Source organism: Rhipicephalus microplus, chromosome 1, assembly GCF_043290135.1.
Source record: "Rhipicephalus microplus isolate Deutch F79 chromosome 1, USDA_Rmic, whole genome shotgun sequence".
NCBI classification, from domain to species: Eukaryota; Metazoa; Arthropoda; class Arachnida; order Ixodida; family Ixodidae; genus Rhipicephalus; species Rhipicephalus microplus.
Window position 1 is genome coordinate 152896553 of NC_134700.1, and position 21752 is coordinate 152918304.

Genomic DNA, 21752 nt, shown 5'->3' on the forward strand with positions numbered 1-21752 from the left:
CTCCACAACCCTCTCTCCATGCGTCCGTCTGTGTGAACGTCCATGCGTCCATCCGCCCGTCCGTGCGTGCGTCTATTCATGCGTCCGTCCCCGCGTTCGTCCATGCATCCGCCCCTGCATCTGTTCATGCGTCCATCCATGCATCTGTCTGTGTGTCCGTTCGTCCATCTATTCAACACTCCAAGTACCACCATTTCGCATCTAATCATCAAATATTCCCCATACAGAAGCACCGCCATCCAGCGGATATTCCAAGGACTAAACGAGAAGGGGCACACGAACACTTTCTTACGGCTTGCGCTTCGTGTTTACTTCCCAACTTTAACCACCTCGAGTTCATGGTATATACTAGTTCACTGTATTCAAGGCACTGCGGCCCAACGCTCGCTGAACCTTTCTAAAACTAGGGAGGTTACACCCAGCGAGTATTACGTAGCAAACCTTTCTTGTCAGATAGTGCTCAATGTACATGCCAATATCTGCTAATGAGGATTGCAGCTGCGCGTTAATTAAAAGCCGAATGCTTCGGTCTCTCACTCCCCATAAGCAGCCATTGGCATGTACATTGAACACTATTTTTCATTGTTCAACAACACACAAAAAAATTTCTCACCGGCACTACCTTGGAGGTCCAAATGGCATACGTGTTACACAAACAACAGCTACGAGGGACGAACGGGTGCCACTATAAAAAGCTTCGCCGCTAAAAGCATTTACTTGAACATATTTTGCAAAACATGGAAAAAGTGTGAAAAAAATTGACAGGTCCCACGTACAGTGGGAATCAATGATATGCGAAGCACGAATGAAGTCTGTTGATAAGTTTCTTTATATCAGCACAAAGTTTCGAGACAGCCCTAAATTATGCCGTACATGACTTCCATATCATTATTTTAATATTTGGACGTGTCATATACCTTCATCATCTATTCATGTCCCGTGATATCAAAGTTAGTATATGTGGAGCTAGTGAAACGGCCGCGAGCACGCTATGAGCGTGGTATGTTGTCATGTTCTCACATGAACGCTTGTCAGGATTATCATGTTTGCACCAGTCATATATTTCGTCAACCATTGACGTCACGTAACACCAAATTTGGCATATGTGGAGCTAGCAAAACGGCCGCGAGCGCATTATGAAGCGCCTAATATGCTCCAATGTAGCGTTGACGTGCGCGCATGCTGGGCACAGCGATGCTACAGTAGCAAAACTCGAGCGCTCTAATAGTCGGGGGGCGCTGCGAGCGCTCGATGGTGACGGACGCACTCCACATCGCCTCCGTAGATTTTATGCTATTTCTGCGGACATCCACCTTGGTACCCCTGAAACTTGGATTTATCGTCACCGCCAAGTTCTCCGCTTCGCCTAGACAACACCTTCGTCCAGGTGGGTCCAGTTTTGACAACTTGAGGGACGTCCTTCACTCCCGGCTACAACGCCGCCTCGCTAAGGGCTCTCAGCCCGGCGATGGCGGCCGCTAACGTGGTTACGGGCTATGATCCTACCTCAAGCCAAATGCTGTCCATGGAGATTTCATCCTCCGAAAACACCATGCCATCAGAAGATGAATACCTCGACGACATGGTGAGACTGTGGCAACGCAAGCAAGCGAAATCGAAGCCTGCGTCTCAACAACAACGAGACGCCACAGCTGGCCGCCATTCCCCAGCCTTGCAAGGAACGCCGGCGCTCCATCCCTCCGGTGGTGTGCCTACCTCTGCTCCGTCCTCGCAGCCAGTGAAGCAACGCAAGTGGCGTCCGCGTCAGACTCCTCGCCTCTCTCGCGACGACTACATCGTAGTAGTTAAACCTCGCGTTCCCTGCGAGCTACGCACATTTGTCCCGGCCGATCGCGCGGGCGACGCCATCCGCAGCTACCTCGGCGACCGGACTACCACGCAAATTCAAGTGTGGCCAATCTGGGAACAGAACATCTTGGTCTGTAGCACCACCATTTTCCCTATGGCACAGCGACTCCTCGGGGACTTCCAGCTGCAAGTGGGGGATCAGCAGCTGCCCGTTCGAGGCCACGCCAAGGCACCAGGGGATACATGCAGGGGCGTCATCAACGTAAACCCTGCTGAAAGCCCGGAAAAGATAAAGTCTGAACTGTATTGGCCTCGAGGTACTATCCTTGCGGTCCGCAAACTCGGAGATTCCGCGGCGGCGGTGGTGACTTTCGAGGGCACGAAGTTACCCCGCTTCCTCTTCTACCACTGCGTGGCGACGTACATCCGCGCCTACAAAAAAACGGTCCCGGTTTGCACCAAGTGCGGTACCATAGGCCATCGACCACCTCAGTGTCCTCACCCCGCTCCAACGCAGTGTGCCAAATGTGGAACCCCCGCACCTGCAGGTCTCAATGCCCACGACTGCCACCCCAAGTGCCTCCTCTGCCACGGCGCCCATGAGACTGGGACCAGTGGCTGCACGGCAAAATATCGAAAATATCGGAAACGCAAGCAGCCCTCAACATCTGCTCGAGGGACCACCTCATGTTCGTCACAGCCAGACAGCGGCACCAACCTGCATCAGTCGGCTCCACCACTCCACGCCAACACTCAGGCATTCCCACCGCTCGAAGCACCAGCGGTGGTACCTCAGGTGAGCAGTTGGGCAGGGAAAGCTGCTTCTAAGCCTCTCTCACCCCCTTATGTCGATCCTCCTTCTCCCGAACTTGCGGCCCTTCGCCAGCAAGTTGCGGCACTTCAAAAGCAAAATTCTCTTTTAACTAAACAACTCGAACTCTTAAATAAGCGACTTCAACCCCAACAACAGTGCACTGCAAGGCCATCCGGTATTGCCTCCTCTGTCCAGGTGGCTACGCCAGCTACGTCCAAGCTTAGTCCTAGCGCTAAGCCCACTCCCATTAAACCACCGGTTCAAGCAACCATTTGTACTCCAGCACTCGGAACCGGTGCCACATCTACTCCAGAAGCTCTTGAGGCTCCTAGGGCACCTCAGGTTATCTTGCCCGCTAACCAAACTCTCCCTAGCGAAGAGCGCACCCCGCGCGTAGAGGAACGCCTCACGCGCGTGGAAGCTTCGATTAATCACCTCCTCACCAGCTTCTCGGTCCAACGCATAGTAGTAGAGGTTACCCAGGCTATTCAAGCCTGGGCAATCACCCAGTTTCAACCCAAGGCATCGCGTTCCCGCTCCTGCTCGGTGAGCAGTGAGGGTACAGCTCCACGGCGTCGTCGTAAGGTGGCTACCACCACCCCGCCGTCGTACAATCCGGCCTCCGTGCCCCTCCCTGCCTCTGAGGAATCCGAGCGGGACATGGAGGACCAAATATAAAACCTAAGACAGTCACGATGGCTACCAATCGTACGTCCCGTTCAAACATTGCGTCTAAATTCGAGATCATACAGTGGAACCCTGGAGGCTTCGGGAACAGGCGAAAGCGTTCACATCTTTCCCTTTTCCTCAGCTCACTTGGCTCTCAGCCGGCCGTCTTGGCGCTCCAAGAATCTGGCCCTGCTCCATCCCTTTCTGGATACTGCTCCTATGTAGGCGGCACCACCACATGCCTCCTCGTGCATAAAGCTTACACGGCGGTACAGATTGACCTCGATCTGGATCTTCCTTACGACTACTGCATGATATCAGTGCTGTCTCAGCGGAGGGGCCAACCATCAATACATATATTAAACGTGTACTGTCCCCCTCTCCTTGCAAGGGCTTCGTTTGCGCATCTCTTCCACCGGGCACTGCGTATAGCGGCCCGACAACCACTGGTGATTGTCGGGGACTTTAATGCCCCCAGCCCTCACTGGGGTTACCACTACGAGAAGGCCCGGGGCAGAGAGCTCAAGGAGCTCATTTCCTCGCTGAGCCTGACGCTTCTTACCGATCCGGCACAACCCACACGTTCCGGCAACTCGGTCACGCGAGACACATGCCCCGACCTCTCCCTCACCCGTCACATCCGCGATGCTACATGGGAGAATTTAGGCGAAACCCTAGGCAGCGATCACTTTTTACTCCGCATTTCGTTCACACCGCGGCAGAAAATGCGCCAACACTGGGGCCAAGCCCGTCTCACCGATTGGACTCGGTTCACAATGCAACCATTCCCCGCCGGCCTCTCCTCGACCGAATATGCAGCGTGGGCATCATACGCTCTTCATATGAAACAAGCGAACACTCGCACCCTTGCAACCTCTAATTTGACTCCTGCAATCGATCCACACCTCCTACATCTTTGGCACGCTCGCCGCGGGCTCATAAGGCGCTGGAAACGCAACAAACTTAATCGGAAACTTCGCGCTCGCATTGAGGCGCTCACTGCAGAGGCGGCCGCATACTCCGCACAACTTTCCGATGCTAACTGGGCAGACACCTGTTCGAAGGCTGCAAAGCAGATGAGCTCTAAGAGTGCGTGGCGACTCTTTAGAAGCCTTCTCGATCCCTCCACCACCAGGGGAGAAACGCAACGCCAGCTCCACCGTGTTCTGCATGCCTTTCAGGGCACTACGGATGAACTCGCGCGAGAACTTTGTGACCGCTACATCTGCCGCACAATTGATCCCGCAGGCCCAGCATATACGTATTCCGGCGCCCCGAACACCGACCTCGACGCCCCATACACACTTTCTGATTTACGATTTGCACTCACGAAAATGCGACGGGGCACGGCCCCTGGACGCGACGGAATCACAGTATCACTCCTGGCAAATCTTCCCGACCAAGCACACCTCTCGCTACTCCACCTTATAAATTCGATATGGGACGGTTCTCCGCTTCCAACGGAATGGACCACATCGGTCGTGACATTCATTCCCAAATCGGCAAAGTCCATTAGTATTGAGGCACTGAGACCCATCTCACTTACGTCTTGCGCAGGCAAACTCATGGAAACCATGGTTCGCGAACGCCTTTCCGCCTACTTGGAGGCCAGGAGGACCTTTGCCGACACGATGTTTGGCTTTCGCCCACATCTGTCGGCGCAGGACGTCCTGCTCCAGCTTCAACACGATATCATAGAGCCGACTACTATGCGCCATAACCATAAAGCCGTGCACGCTCTCGATCTCCGCGGGGCGTTCGACAACGTCAAACACAGCACTATACTCACTAACCTGTCTACCACAAACTGCGGGCAGAAGACTTTCAACTACATTCGCGCGTTTCTATCGCATCGCACCGCCTTCATTCGCCTTAATTCTACCGAACACGGCCCTTAATTATTAGGCACGCGGGGTACACCTCAAGGGGCAGTCCTGTCTCCTCTGCTTTTTAACCTGGCGATGATGAACCTCCCTTCTCTTCTAAGCGAGGTCGAGGGAATACAACACGCAATATATGCGGACGATATCACAATCTGGACCAACACCGGCTCCTTAGCGCAAATCGAAGAACGCCTGCAAAAGGCTGCCCTTCTGGTGGACACCTACGCAGGTTCATGCGGCCTGGAGTGCTCTCCAGCTAAATCAGCTCTTCTTTCAGTCTCTCCGCTACCGCCGCCTAAAATTTTTCTTCCGTCCGGGCCCGTCCCGTCAGTGCAAAATATTCGGGTTCTTGGCCTTCACCTCACATCGTCCTTGGATCCAAAGGGCACAATAGCAGGCCTCAGACGCACCAGCGAACAGGTGAGCCGCATGATACGGCGAGTGTCTACCAAGCACGGCGGCCTCCGCGGGTCTCAGTCCCTCCGATTGGCCCACGCGTTTGTGACCAGTCGCGTCCTCTACGCCTTGCCTTACCTTCGCATGCGTCGTAGACACGAGCACCAGCTGGACGTCCTTCTTCGTTCAGTATACAAACGCGCTCTGGACCTACCTATTGCAACTTCCAACAGCCGATTCACGGCTCTGGGGGTACACAACACCTTTGCAGAGATGCGCGAAGCTCATCGCGTTAACCAAATCAATCGACTGTCGCAGACGCCTTCAGGGCGCCGTCTTCTACACAGACTTGGCCTTAACCCGATATCTGACCAAGACCCTCTGGAGCCGGTACCAGAGCTCTGGCGTCAAAAGCTATGGGTGGAACCTCTACCCCGTAATATGAACCCCGACCTCCATCCTGGCCGTAGACTAGCACGCGCCGCGGCCCTTCATACGCGACACTCCGATCGTCCTGGTGTTTTCTACGTGGACGTCTCGGGTCCCTCCCCCTCGGGTCACTTCACGGCTGCCGTGATTACAGAGGGCAAACACGTAGATGGCCTCTCCTTTCGAGCAGACACAGTAACGCACGCTGAAGAGGTTGCCATAGCTTTGGCTGCCTCTCACCCTGCCTCACGCACCATCCTGACGGACTCGCGCTCGGCCTGTTCTCAGTACCTTCAGGGTTCCATTGCTCCGCTGGCGGCTAGCCTACTACAGGCAGCCTCTTGGCGCTTTAACCCTCATCCCATTCGTATAGTGTGGACCCCAGGCCACTCGGGCCTGCCCGGCAACGAGGCGGCAAATGCCGCTGCCCGCGCTTCTCCTGCCCGGGCCGTTGCCCCTCCATGTCCCGAGACGGAATCTGGCAATACCAACCTGACGCGCTTTCGCGAAATTTTGGCTTATTACCGGGCTTCGCGCCGCCTCTACCCGGACCCCGCACGCGGTTTGGAGAAAGCGGACGAACGACTGCTACGCCGCCTGCAGACGAACACCTTTATCAGTCCGGCGGTCGCCAGGCACTTTTTGCCGGAAATCAATGGCACCTGCTCGACCTGTCATGTGCTCGCCGACACATATCACGTCGTAGCATCGTGCCCAGTTAATCCCGTCCCTTTCTCATCCCCTTTTCCTATCCCAACTAGAGAGGCTTGGGAGGAGCACCTGCTCGGCTGCTCTACCTTGGCTGCACAACGCTCCTTGGTGGAGCGCGCAAGGGCAGCTTCCAGCTCCACTGGCGTCCCGGAATAGGGTCTTGCCTCTCTAGCACGCCGATGGGCCACGTCGGAACTCTCTAGTAAACTTTTTCTGAAATAAATGTTTTTTACCACCACCATCTAATAGTCTGACGAGAAGTGCGACCAGCGTTCGTCGGCGCGGCCCGACTGCAACCAGCGCGAAATGCGACATGCTGCATTTGACACCGATGCGTTACCCAGACAACACTACGTCTCCATTTTTTGTGACGGAGGAACACCGAACGCGCTAAAACGCGCATGCATCCAAGCAACGCAGCGTGGCGTGTGCCTGCGAGTATATGGCAGTACCGGAGCCTCGCGTGGCAACGCCGGCGTGACACGACGAAATGAACGCCGGCGAGCTCGCGCACAGCATCACGTTGAAACGTATTGACGCCTTATTTGTGGCATGTAGTCATGTTCTCACATGACACACGTTTCATCATTATCATGTTTTCACCATTCACATACCTTCGTCATCCGTTGGCGTCACATATTACCAAATTGGGCACATGTGAAGCTAGCGAAACGGCCGCGCGTGCATCATCAGTGTGGCATGTAGTCACGTTGTTACATTACACGCATGTCGTGATTATCTTGTTTGGATGCGACATTTATCTATGTCGTCCGTTCGCGTCACGTAATACCGAGTTTGGTATACGTGAAGCAAGTGAAACGGCTGCGAGCGCATCATGAGCGTAGCATGTAGTCATGTTGATGCATGAGACGCATCTCAAGTTTATCATGTTTGCACCAGATTCATACCTTCATCATCCATTCACGTCCAGTAATACCAAATTTGGTATAAGTGATGCTAGCAAAACGGCCGCCAGCGCATCATGAGCGTCGCATGTAATCATGCCGTTAAATGACATGAATCTCACGATTATCATGTTTACACCAGTCACATACCTTTGTAATTCACTCACGTACTGTATTACCAAATGGGTATATGTGACGCTAGCAAGGCGGCCGCGAGCCCATCAAGAGCGTGGCACGTAGTCATGCTGTTACATGACACGCATGACAATTTTCATGTTACGACTAGTCAAATATGTTCTTCATACAGTCATGTTATGCCATACCAAGTTTGGTATCAATACCATTATCGAAGTGGCCAGGATAGCTAAATGTGTAAGCGGCTAGATAGATAGATAGATAGATAGATAGATAGATAGATAGATAGATAGATACGCTCAAAGTCGCCGAAGTTCGCTAAGAAATGCTTCGCATTTATAATCAAAGGGCTATTTTCTGAAGCTCTCCTCATCCGCCAATGCATTGGAAACACATCGGTGGATGAAATCAAATTACATGAAGGGCCTGTGTTTGTGAACAGTGAGAGGGTCGACAAAAATGATCACAGGGTCTGGCACATACATAAGCGCCGATATACAGGTATACGACCGATATACAGGTACTTGTTTAGACCGTTCTTCCACACCCAACTATGGGATATGGTCGCGCGTGCTGAGTCGCGCCTGCCGCCTCGTGTAAACAAATCGGAAGATCCCACGTACACTGGCAATGGATGATATGCGAAGCACATATGAGAAATGTTAATATGTCACTTTAAAATGAGCACAACGTTATGAAGGGGAGGTAAATAATGCCGTACATGACTTCCATGTCATGACTATCATGTTTGGATGTGTCCCTTGCCTTCGTCATGTATTCACGTCACGTGATAACAAATTCAATATATGTGGAGCCAGGGAAACCGCTGCTAGCACGCTATGAGCATGGCATGTTGTCATGTTCTCACATGACGCGCATCTCATGATTATCATGTTTGCAAAAGTCACATACCTTCGTCATCCATTGGCGTAACGTAATACCAAATTCGGCATATGTGAAGCTATCGAAACGGCCACGAGCGCATTATCAGTGTGGAATGTAGTCATATTGTTACAAGACACACATGTCGTGATTATCATGTTTGGATGTGTGTGTCATTTACCTATGTCGCCAGTTCGCGTCACGTAATTTCGAATTTGGTACATGTGAAGCTATAGCAAACGGCCGCGAGCACATCATCAGCGGGGAATGTAGTCATGTTATTACATGACACGCACCTGATGATTATCGTGTTTGCACCAGTCACACACCTTCGTCATACATTCACGTACTGTAATACCAAACTTTGTATATTTGACGCTAGTGAAACAGCCGCGACCGCATCATGAGTGTGGAGTGTAGTCATGTTGTTACATGACACGCATGTGATGATATTCAAGTTAAGGTCTGTCGCTTGTGTTCACCATGCAATCATGCCATACCATACCTGTTTTGCAACATGCCATGTGAACGAAACCACTGCAAGTGCTGCAAGGCCATGAAATGTATATAATAGCATTCATAACATACATGTCATGATTTTCATGTGGTGACTAGTCAAATATATTTTAATACAGTCATGTTATGGCATACCAAGTCAAGTTTGGAATCGGAACCATTATCTAAACGGCCAAGAGAGCTAAAAGTCGTAGGCGGGTAGATAGATAGATAGATAGATAGATAGATAGATAGATATGCTCAAAGACCCCGAAATTTGCTTAGAATTGCTTCGCATTTGAAAGAACGCCAGCGCGTAAAGTTGCATACCCTATACGTCTATTGTTCTTTTTTTAAATAACCAGCATATGTAATGCATGCATCTATTCATCAGATTTGTATATTCAAGACTTATTCCATGTTTACTACTCAGTTTTTAGCTGTCATTGTTTTGCACTGAAATACCAAGATAGCTTACCAGAAGCGTGAGGGCACTTGGCATGTAACCAAGAGTCATCATCGGGATTGCGCGTGTTTTGTGGAACAAAACACGCGCATGTCTCGAATGTCTATTTTCCCTTCTCGCCATACTCCAGCTCACCAACGTGGGTAGTGTGCTGATGCATAGAGAAAAACGCAGAGTGAGACTTATTGTGTGGTCTGCTGTCCTTCGAAGTGGCAAAAGTATACGACAGCCACCACAGACGCGAGCGTACACGTTTGTGGCACGCATATTTTGCGCGTAGTAGACGATATTCACAAAGTGGCCGCTGAGTTTTGGCTCCCTCTTTCCTGCGCCTTAGTGGCGACTACTGGCCCGCTTTCGATATATGAAGTCGTGTTCTGGGGAAGGCGCTTATCGAAGACAAGTGTTATAAAGCCGAATGCTTCTAATATCTAAACTCCTTCGAAAAGTATTGCATTTTCTTACGCATTCTTTTCACTTTCGGTTGATCCAGACTAGCGGCATGCTAAATTAGCAAACATCGCGTAGTTTTGTTCCTGCACATGACGATGAGGTTCTTCAAATCAGGTCGACGTGCGGGTGAACTATGAACGCGGAGTGAAGCATAGGTGCGTGAACGCCTGATCTTCATTTGCCACGAACTTTTGTCGCAGAGTCCGCACACCACGACGAATAATGAGCCCAGCCCAAAAGAAGACGCTCAGACGTGCTACCAACAGACGGACATCGGCTACGGCATCTGACAACAGAGGTAGACGCAATGGCGGCCTTCCGCGTCCTCCCCATGGCGCTATCTGGCCCAATGAAAGGGGGACACTGGCGCCATCGCGTCTTTTGCCGTCAAAACCAGGCAACATCACTGTCTACCGTATAGCTGTTGCACAGGTATGTGCGCGTAATTAATTCATTCTTGTGCTGTTCATGGCGTCGCGAAGATCACTTCAGTACCGTGCTGGGCTGCATGACACTCAAGCAGACTTTTATGTAGTGTACGTCAAAACTGTTTCTCCCGCAGGGCATGCACTGTCAGGTGCCTACACCCAATGGAAAAGGAGTTTTCCACCTGTATGGTGTTCTACCGCAGTTGGGTCAAACTACGGTCCTCACCTCAGCTTGTCCGGGGGTGCGTACTTCTACGTTTTTTTTCTTGCGTAGTGCACGTCATCGCCCTGCCACGGTTGTAAACTTTTAGTCAAGGAGGTTTAGGAGCCTTCTTGGTTGTAGTAGCCTTTCATCAGGCTACACGAAGCAACACTTTTCTTAATAGTCTACAGCATAAAGAGGTGTCTCTTCGGATTGCAGCAGTGTGCCTGTCCTGCGAGAAGTGGTGGAGGTGCGCAGGCGCAACATCAATTAAACATCGTGGTGCAGCCACCAGGTGAAGGTTTTTCGAAGCTGCTTAACGCCGCTGTGCCACAGCTTCCAATGGCTTTGCCACATCCACCAAACGCTGTACCGCTGCAGCCATCTGACGCCGTTAGTCTGCAACCATCCAGCGCCAAGCCACGATGTCGAGCTGTTCCACAGGTAGGTTCCAAGCCGTTACCTACACATTCCCTTCGCATGATGGCAAGTCTGTCGGTTTAGTGCTTTGATAGCCATCACGGCACCCTTCGTGCAAAGAAGCACGCCACATCAATGCTTTTTCTGCACTGAGTGGTAGTTCATTCGCCGTTGGCCTCTTTTACACATCGTTACTCAAAGCCGTTCACCCTGTTTAAGACTTTATTCGCAGCGGCACTTCTCGAACAGCGCCTTTCGAATGTCTATTTAACGAAAAATGTCACACTGTCTCCAATCCACAAAAAAAAATGATTTTTAGAGGCGAAGCTCCTTAGGCTCGCAAGATGCCTGTCGACGCCGTCGATGTCGTAGCCTCTTTTCGGACCAAAGTACAGGCGCTTTCATACCACACATGCATCGTCCGTTGCGCGTATGATTTAAAAACAGGCTGTACTCTCCCTGTACATCCGTACATCCGACCATCCGTGACGTCTGTCCATCCATCCCTGTCTGCATCTGATCATGTGTGCGTGTATTTGTCGATCCATCACCTGGTAAATTCTAAAATGTGTTCGGCGAACGCCTATGCCCAATGAGGTAGAATTGAACTGAAGTCTCTAGTGATAACTAAAGTGGCGCCATATTGTCTGTCCTTGGTGTCGTGTTTGCTTTTGCTTCCTCGACGACACCGGCTTGTCCTCCCCTGTGCGCCGCGAGAGGCTACGCCTGTGTCCGTAGTCTCCTGCTGGACATTCTACACTGGTGGAGCTGATGGTAGTGGAGACCATAGAGTTCAATACAATAATACCTAGAGAGAAATCTGACGCTGCCATTGTGTACCCTCAAGGGAATAATGGAAAGTACAGGCTTCGGATTGGATCGCGTTAGCCAGTGAACTGTGTACGAATCTTTTTTTGCAGTTTCAGTTGCGTTGTGAAGTTTTCGGGTAGTAGGTTGGGTGCAAAGGACTGAAGGTGCATCTTTGTTGTTCAAAGAAGCTGAAAGCTGCTGGGCCTCTCCATTTTCAGCAACGCTTTAGCTGTATAAGTCGTGTTTGACAGTTTAAATGAACCGTCCTTCAATCACCGTTGCACATAGATGTAGCGTCCTATGTCAGTGCAAGATATTACATCAAATTAGAGTTTATTGTTAGTGCGTCTTGCCACAACTCGTTGAAATCAACTGAAAAACAACGGCTACACGAAGTAGATGCACCACCACGCTCGTCGGGCTCGACTTCACAACAAATCCTGAGTTGCGTTGGGGGCAGACCACTTGAACAGACGCATCTGGCTTCGCAGCAGACGAAACTTTAAGTGTTTCTCACTTAATAAAGTGCTGTTATTTTCATAAATAGATATTGCGTACTTTGGAGGGCAAAACAAGAATGTTTGTTTTGAAATGTTGTGAAGGATAATTCACTACATCTTGATGCTAAACCTGGAACGCATTAGCAAAGAACGTGATCCATTCGAAGCAGATACGAAGCCTGTACTTCCCATATTTCCCAAGCGGGTACAAGCACCGCTTAAGGAGCTCGTGTAGACACTAGCGTCAGATTCTATTCTAGGTATTTTTGTATGAAACTCTATGGTGGAGACAGAGACGAAGGGACGTGGTTGGCGCTACTCTATAGCCGTTTAGGAATTTTAAATAAAACGTGAGGCGCGCGACTCCCTTTTTGCACGATTGGACGCGCTGGGCACAGCGACGCTACGTAAGCAAAGCATGAGCGATGTAGACTCCGACGCAAAGAGCGACCGATGCGATCAGCGTCCGTTGGCGCACCCAGGCCGCCACCTGGCACATATCGGAGTAGTTTATTAAATATTTCACCAACATTTCATAATTGTCTTAGGAGCTTCACTCCGTAATCAGTTATCACTGCGTGGATCGGCTGCCAATTTCTTGTTAAGGTGAAAGCCTTGAGCAGCTATGTTGAAGGTACGCACTGGTCAGTGCGTCTCAGCGCAGACACACATGCACTGCTTATACCGTCTTAGATTCACTTATGTGACTTTAGCAAGGCTTCTCCTATTTTGTTAAGAGGGTTTACCACCTTCCGAACTTTCTTCAAAGACGGGAACATATGCTTAACCTCTTTTCATACATTGAAGCAAAAATAGTGGGGCACACATGTGTGTGCAAAGGAGGTAATTTTTCTTTCAGAAATTTGCGCCACATATTTCTCGGAAAAAGATTGTGCTCCTTGTTTACTCGGACGTCCTTTGTGCAGAATTAACTGACCCTGAAAACTGTCATCTTATTCAATAAGCGAAGTGCAGGCAGATAACTGCTTGCTTACTTTTCAACATTTTCTATAATGAGCATTCCAAGGTCACAGGTACTTGGCGCAGATTCGTAATCAAAAGAGACTATACATCTAATGTTTACGCGCATGGGGAAATATTGAGTGGAGATAAAAAATTACACACAAATCAGTTGTCTTATTTCAAACGCTCAAAACTTTCTAACAAAGACAATATGTTACAAGATTGTTTCTGTATATCAAATGGAAGCTGAACATTCGTTGCGAAAATTTATCTATGCATAACGGCAGTTTTCGATGATTTCTTGGCTGAACCTTTTTCTTCTACAGAAGTGAAAGAGAGCTGGCTGCCGTGCATATTTTTTCGCTAATGAAAATGCTTTACCAACAGCTCCTCCGAAACGTTCTAAAAACTCATGTCATTGATGAGCCAGTTGAGAAAATTGCAAGCTAAACAAAAGCTTTTTTACCGAAAGTTTGCATTCTTTCCTTGTGGCATCAAGAGGTTCTTTTTTTTCATGTAGGTTTATGTGTAACACTGCCTAATAAATATCTTCAACCTGATTTAGGAAATAGAAATATCCACCCGACACAAAATTTAATACACGACTTAACCAGACGAAACCTATCTCTTAGACTTCCCAATCTATAGATGAGAGGGGGTTCGAGATGAGCAGGTAGACAGCCCACCACCTTGGAATATGGCATCAAAAGGACTTTCATCGAAACTGAGGTTCAAGATGATAAATGAACTTGTTTGGAAAGCTTCGTTGTTAGAATAACGATAAACGAGGCCAAGCTGTTGTGTTGCCGTAAGGAGTTTTTTATGGCTGAATTTTTGTAGAAGCACGATGATAGAAAGGAATGTTCCTTTTGTAGGCGTTTCAGGAGCCTTCGACATCACAGTTGTTCTTGTATGAAGTAGTGTAACTTAGGTACTTTTCAAAATGGGTTGAATCATTTCAAATTACATATATGTATATGCAGACTTGGTAAGACCCATCACCTCTTTACACAACAAAGTTCTTACTACGTGTATTTCCAAAGAAGTGGCACACTATCGCGATGGCAATACATCCAAGCAGCGCTCTTCTTGTGCACACTAGCACGAGTCAAAAATTTGTGCACTAGTCTTTAGAAAAAGCAGTGATATCAACTTGACGTATGTCATGGTTTTTGCGTCAACGCGGAATTGTCGATGCGTCATTGACGATTCGGTAGCAATAGTGCAATAGAGGGATGAAAAATCTTCTTGATTGTAGTACCGTTTTACAAGGTGACACAATGCAACTCTTTCCTAAAGGGTCTACAGCATAAAGAAGTGTCTCTACGGATTGCAGAAGTGTGCGTGTCCTGCGGGAAATGGCGGAGACGCGCAGCATCAAGTCGGCTTTGTGGTGCAGCCGCCAGGCGAAGGTTTGCCGCAGCTGGTGAACGCCACTGTGCCACAGCCGTCAACAATATCTTTGCCAGGTTCACCTAACACTGTTCCTCTGCAACCATCCAGCGCCAAGCCACGATATCGAGCTGTTTCAAAGGTACGTTCGATCAATCAGTACGACGAGTATTGATGAACCCGATTCAAAACAGATGCAAAGTCCGCTGATTTTCAACTTTTCAACGCTACCAAAGCTGCCAAGAAATCCCCTCCCGTGACTCTCCCCCCCCCCGTCTGATCACATGGCCACAAGAAATGATGTCAAGCTTTTCAGTCGACATTTCGTCTGCTAGGCATGTCTTCGCCATACCCATTGTCGCCGCTGCCATGATCAGAGTTTAGAAGCGATGATCATAGTGCCGACGAATATGGAATCGCGGCGATTCACGTTGTGGCGAATCATTTTCGGTTCAATCCTCTTGTGAGCAGTGATTCTGAAATCGACGCTGGACCGAGCAGCGACGAGGCAGCTGGAGACTACACTTCGCCAGGCTCGCTCGAACGACATATGAACACTGCGTGCGTGTTACTTATTAGCGATTACCGTAGCTTCCGATAGTCACCTTCACTCTCACGAGTCCGTGATGAATGAGCCGAAGTCGCACAAAGAGAACGCTGGATTCACATGAACGCGTTGCAGTAACCAGGCGATACAAAGCAAGTAAAGCCGTTCCCAGTTAGCCAAGCATCGCCGCTAGACGGTAGGTGAGCGAACTTCTTCGGGGCCGAGAAAACGAACGGCACATTGTACCGACTATAGCCACTTTTTTTTCAGACTGTGTGTGACCTTGTGCATGTACGGTTTTAATAGAAAAGCTGCGCAGACTATCAAGAAACCCTTCTTTTCTGTAAAAAAAGGCAATGCCATAGATAAAAGTAAGGCAGTATAACTTTGCAAGCCTTTTGACCTAGTTAAGCTTGCAAGAGATTTAAACCGCAAAAGTGCTGCTTTAATCGTTTTCTTCAGTGCTAAAACGCATAAACCAGAAGACCCACTCGGTACCATTGTGAGTGAAAGGGGAACTTGCATTGCAGCAATGCTTCAGTAAGTTCCTTCTTAAAGAATTGAGTTAGTATTAAATTTTCTTGAGATCTGTGATTCGTTCATCACAAAAAGTTCTGGTGATGTTGTCCTTTTACTTGAAGACAACGTTGACACTGGGTTTGCTTTTCCTGTGAACATGGAAGAGCTTTTTTGCACAGTGGCTCATCGTGAACTGTTCGCTGCAGTTAAACAGTGCATTGATGAAAATGGTGTAGTTGGTTTTCAAAATGCTGCAGGGATGTCAGTTGAGAACCAATGGCGCTTGTATTATTCTTTCTTCACTCCACTTTCATCAAGTTTGAGGACCAGTTTCATGTTCAAAAGAAAAGTACATGCAATGATTCTTGTATCGCACCTGTCTTGTGCCATATCTTTTTATCATCCTTTGATCGCGCTGTACAATACCATTTCAGTTGCACTAACAATGACATTGTCGTTAAACGTTTTTGTTATTTTGATGCCTTTTTACTTATATCCAAGGTGTGCTCAACACTTTATGAGCGCTGCATGCGCTAAAGTGTCTCCTTGAAGACTTGAAAAATTTTGGCAAAGTACTATAAATTTACTTTTGAACGCTCACAAGATGGTAGGCTCCAGTTATTGGACCTGCATTTCAAGTTAAATGAGTGTCCCCTATGCTGGGCGTACTCCCAACGTGTTCAGAAATAGCTCATTCAATACAAATTGACTTATTCCAAGACCATAAAGAAAGTCATCGGGACTCTCTATATAGAATTGGCGCTTCGGAATTCGTGCATTAACACTGTCCAAGATAGTTATGATCAACAAAGAGGCTTGTGTCGGCTGGTTTTCTTGGGTTGGTCATCGTGTCTGTTTCTGTGACACTTATGAAGAAGATGAAGCACGGCGATTCAAACGGCTCTACCATCCCCCTGGTCTCTACGTCCCAGGGGGACTGGTAGAGACCAACTGTGGTCCTGTACATGCAGAAGGCCACACAGCGTGAAAAAAGTGGTTAGCCGGTTCAACGTGCTGTCGGTTTTCTCGGCCCCGAAAAAGCTCGCCTAGGTGAGCCGGCGTGCCACATGTGTGACTGTGGAGCAAAATGAGAGCTGCCTAAGAAACCATGAAAAACGTTTAGTGAAGTGTGCCAACAATGTCGTGTTCGAGATTCCACTGTCCTGCAGCAAAGTGTACATGGGCCAGACAGGGCGCTCCCTCAATGACTAACTCAGGAAACACGAAAGAAATTTCAATTATAAGGTACAGTTGTGTACCAACTCTTTCGCGAGGGGGGCGAACCTCTCTCTCTCTCTCTCTCTCTCTCTCTATATATATATATATATATATATATATATATATATATATATATATATATATATATATATATATATATATATATATATATATATATGGGATATGGCACAACGGGAACGATAGCATTGTCAACAACAAAAATATATTTATTTTCCAACAGTTTCGGGAGGGGTCCTCCCTTCGTCAGGGGATGAGCTATACTAACATGGACGACGTTCAAACTTTGTTGCTGCCGCGTCCCTCTTACCTTGAAAGATGTTTGCGAGAGTGAGAAAAAATAAAAAAAAACTAAAGAAAAACCACTGTGAGCGCTTAGCACGAAACCAGCCTGTGCACATCCAAATGTCGGTGTAAGTCCACATCCGGTTCTCATCGTGTGCTGGCCAGTTCTCGACGTGTGTCGGGCCACCCAAGATTGACGCCGCGGTTTCAGGAGGGGTCCGTGACGGCGTGCGTAACGAAAGGGTTTCCCCTAAAGGGTTGGTCGGCTCTTTACCTTTCACTATCGCCCGTTTCCCCTCAATGGCCGTCAAGTGGTAGGCGAGCGTAAACACTTTGTATGTACACGTGAGGAAAAATTATGTAAGAAAAAAAGAAAAAAAACGAAAAGACATTGTACACATACGAGTCAGTCAGAAAAAACAAGCATGGTCTCCAGCTATGAATCTTTGTCACCAGTTTCCTCCTGGCTTACTTCTCGGAGGGAGGATAGTCTTACGGTGTTTTCGTTGATTCCGACTACTTATGTTTCAAATTTGAATATAAAATATGCCTAACGCAGTTAACGCTCATGCCTGTTTGAGAAACCGGAATGTACAAAAAGTTACGCTGATATTTTCAAAACTGTGGTTGGGCAGACGCAGATGTTTAGATAAAGGTAGCTTCGGCAGTGAAGTGGCCGAAGCTATCATTGATTATTGAACCGCAGCCGAAATGGCGTGTATGTTTGGCCGATTTATTCTTGTCCGCAGATGTTGCAATGTAGCATGTATATTACGTTACTGGAGTCACAATTAAGGCTTTCAGTTATGCAGAATTTGAAATCCGAGAAGTTCGCTTTTGATTCTAGTGCTGCGACCATCTGTGGGCATACCTTGCATCGAGGTTCTCCGCAGGGATTGCACCCTGATTGAATTTCGGAGTGGTTTGTTTTTCCTCTGAGAAGAATATGTCATATATATATATATATATATATATATATATATATATTATGACGACTCGGTTGTAACGAGGTTTATTCTTCGTGAGCTCGGGAACGAACAAGCGCAACGGACCCGACAAAGAAGCGCTCGTCGCTCGTGCCAAGCAGATGATGATTGTCAGTCAAAACATATGATGATGATTGACTGCTGTTCAGATGAGGATGAAGCGCATAATAGATGCCTACACTGATTCCCCCCCCCCCCCCCCCCCCATGGAAGCGGCCCGCCTGGCCGCTGCGGGCGGGTAGTCAAAGTGACGAGGAACGTCGTGTGAAAAGCTTCATGCGGGAAACGTGTACAATTTCGGTGCTTCGGTAACGGCGGTCAGTTGGCACGACAAGAGGCGTCACACGATAGTTGACAGGTGAAGTCTGCTCTAAAACAACATATGGGCCGATGAATCGAGGCTGGAACTTGTGGCAGAGACCAGGTGTGCGAATTGGTGTCAATAGCAGCACCTCGTCACCCGGTCGGAATGATACCACACGATGAGAGGTGTTGTAGACGGCCTTCCTTGCTTGTTGCGTAGCTTCCGTGTTCATACGAGTGCGCTGGCGGCACTGGGCAAGGCGAGAAATATATTCTTCGCAAGAAGATGGTGATGGAGGGCCATTGCTGGTGAAGAAAGAAACATCGATAAAGAAAGTAGGTGAACGTCCGTAAGCGAGATAAAACGGTGAGTAGCCGGTTGTGCGCTGAACAGCGGTGTTGTAGGCGAAAGTGAGGAACGGCAGAAGTTTATACCAGTTTCTGTGATCCGGTTGAATGTATACGGCGATCATGTCGGCAAGGGTTCGATGAAATCTCTCGGTCAGACCGTTTGTTTGAGGATGGTAGCTAGACGCCATCTTGTGTGTAGTACCAGAAACGCGAAGAACTTCACCTAAAAGCTGTGATAAGAACACTTTCCCACGGCTGGCCTACCACCAGCCGAAACGTATGTGATTATTAAAAGTGTTTACTCGTACGTCGTGCTTGCTGGCTTCTGCTTTTACTACGGCACCATTGGCCATTGCGCTTCCTTCCTCGCTACGTCTATATATATATATATATATATATATATATATATATATATATATATATATATATATATATATATATATATATATATATAAGGGAAAGAAGTGTATACCCAAGGGCTCGTTTTTTCGTGTTTTAACACAATAATAATGAGATCTAGCAGACAGTAATGCCAAGTAATGTACAGGGGAAGTTATTAGAACCAATGGAATGTAAATAGGAAGAAAGAAGAAAGAAAAGTGGATGAAAAAATAACCAGCCGTGAGCAGGAATCGAACCTACGACCTTCGAATAACGCGTTCTATGCTCTAACCACTGAGCTATCACAGCGGCCTTCCCTCCACCCACTTTTTTTGGGTTTATATGTGAGTTTAGAAGTAGGAGTGACAGTCAGCGCCATCTATAAGCCGAGCGACGAGTGTAAAAACACTCCTATTTGCATGTTTGGCGTCACGTAGCAGGTGAACTTATTATGAGCGGGCCGCTGATTAATTGTCCCTTTTATACAACCTAAACCCACTAAGTCTGCCAGTACGAGACCCTCGTTCAATGAAATAAGGGAAAGAAGTGTATACCTAAGGGCTCGTTTTTCCGTGTTTTAACACAATATTAATGAGATCTAACAGACAGTAATTCCAAGGAATGTACAGGGGAAGTTATTAGAACCAATGGAATGTAAATAAGAAGAAAGAAGAAAGAAAAGTGGATGAAAAAATAACCAGCCGTGAGCAGGAGTCGAACCTACGACCTTCGAATAACACGTTCGATGCTCTAACCACTGAGCTATCACAGCGGCCTTCCCTCCATCCACTTTTTTTGGGTTTATATGTGAGTTTAGAAGTAGGAGTGACAGTGCCATCTATAAGCCGAGCGACGAGTGTAAAAACACTCCTATTCGCATGTTTGGCGTCACGTAGCACGTGAACTTATTATGAGCGGGCAGCTGATTAATTATATATATATATATATATATATATATATATATATATATATATATCACTATAACAGAGAAACAACTTCGACATCCTCGCACTTTCACGTGATGACTTGTCATACACAAAGCACTTGTTAAATAACGTAAAAAAAGACAATCAGTTTTAACAAGCATGCACTGGGTCAACACATATATTTATCGTGCATGTATTAATATCTCACGCGACCTTTTTTAGGCATTACTTCCCAAGTTTCCGCATGAATGCATTTATGTTGATGGCGGCTTCCTCAACAGTAAATCTTTTTTATCATTCTGTGAAGAAGAACATGTGCCTGCAGCGAGCAGCATCGCCAACGCCCGGCTCTCTCGGCTCGTTCTTCGGTTCGCTGCTGTGCCGGTCTCTGCTGGACGATTCATCACGCTGTCTTGCCGTGTTCGGTGACGACTAATAAACCTCTTCACATTTGGTGGAGGGTGCTGTTTATCCCCGTCGCTACACCCTGGAGCTGCGAAGCCGCACGCTACCGCCCGTCAAGACAGACAACGCCAACCCATCGGCGTCGTCGCCCCAGTTCAACTGTCCCGCACCTCCACCAAATGTGAAGAGATTTATTAGTCGTTAACGACAACGGCAAGACAGCGTGATGAACCGTCCAGCAGAGACTGGCACAGCAGCGAACTGAAGCACGAGCCGAGAGAGCCTGGCGTTGGCAATGCTGCTCACTGCAGGCACAACTTCTTCTTCAAAATCCAATAAAATTTTGTAAAATAACTAAGAACAGCGTATAATGAACTTAGTTTTTAATATGAAGGAATCTTTGAAGAACCACAGGTATTATGACGTTTTATATCAATTATCTACCGACCTGGCTAGCTACGTCTTGGTGCTCTCGTAGTTGCGGGGCAAGCTTACAAGCTTAGCTTCCCACTGAGCTCGAGTGCACTGCTTTATTCGTCGCTACTTTGCAAGCTGCCGCCAACGTTCCAAGTTGCCGTAAGCAAGGCTGATCAGGTTTATCGGAGACTGATGCGGAAACGTTTCTTGGGTGCTTCCAGTACGGCAAAACTAAAGCATTCAGAAAGATTCGTCGCAAACATGGGCTCGCCGCAGCTTCGACAGACCAGCGGGGATGCGAATCTTTTTCGACGAAAGAAAATGATTTTCTTGAAACAGCACATGCCTTGACTGGTCAATAAAAATTTGTCCGCTCCCGTTCATAAGTGCATCGGCCAGTTGCAGTAGAATAAAAACATGAACAATTTGAGTAATATTATGGGACCCCTGTTCGGCGATAGCCTGCTTTGCAGTGCAAAGCAGCAGAGGGCAAAAAGGTTCACAAAGAGCCTTTATGGAAAATCTTCACGGCTGCAATGTCAGATAATAAGTACTATAATGCAACATTTCCTCGTAATATTTTCAGTTTCTCGTTACAATATAGTAGAGTGATTACAGTGGTGAAGGAACGTTT

The 21752-nt window shown here is 48.0% G+C and overlaps 1 non-coding gene across 1 annotated transcript; it reads right to left on the bottom strand.

Annotated features, from left to right (window-relative positions):
* Positions 1 to 20069: 20069 nt before the first annotated feature.
* Positions 20070 to 20142, bottom strand: TRNAT-UGU (transfer RNA threonine (anticodon UGU)). Its single transcript has one exon. It is a non-coding gene; the product is annotated as a tRNA-Thr (tRNA).
* Positions 20143 to 21752: the final 1610 nt, after the last annotated feature.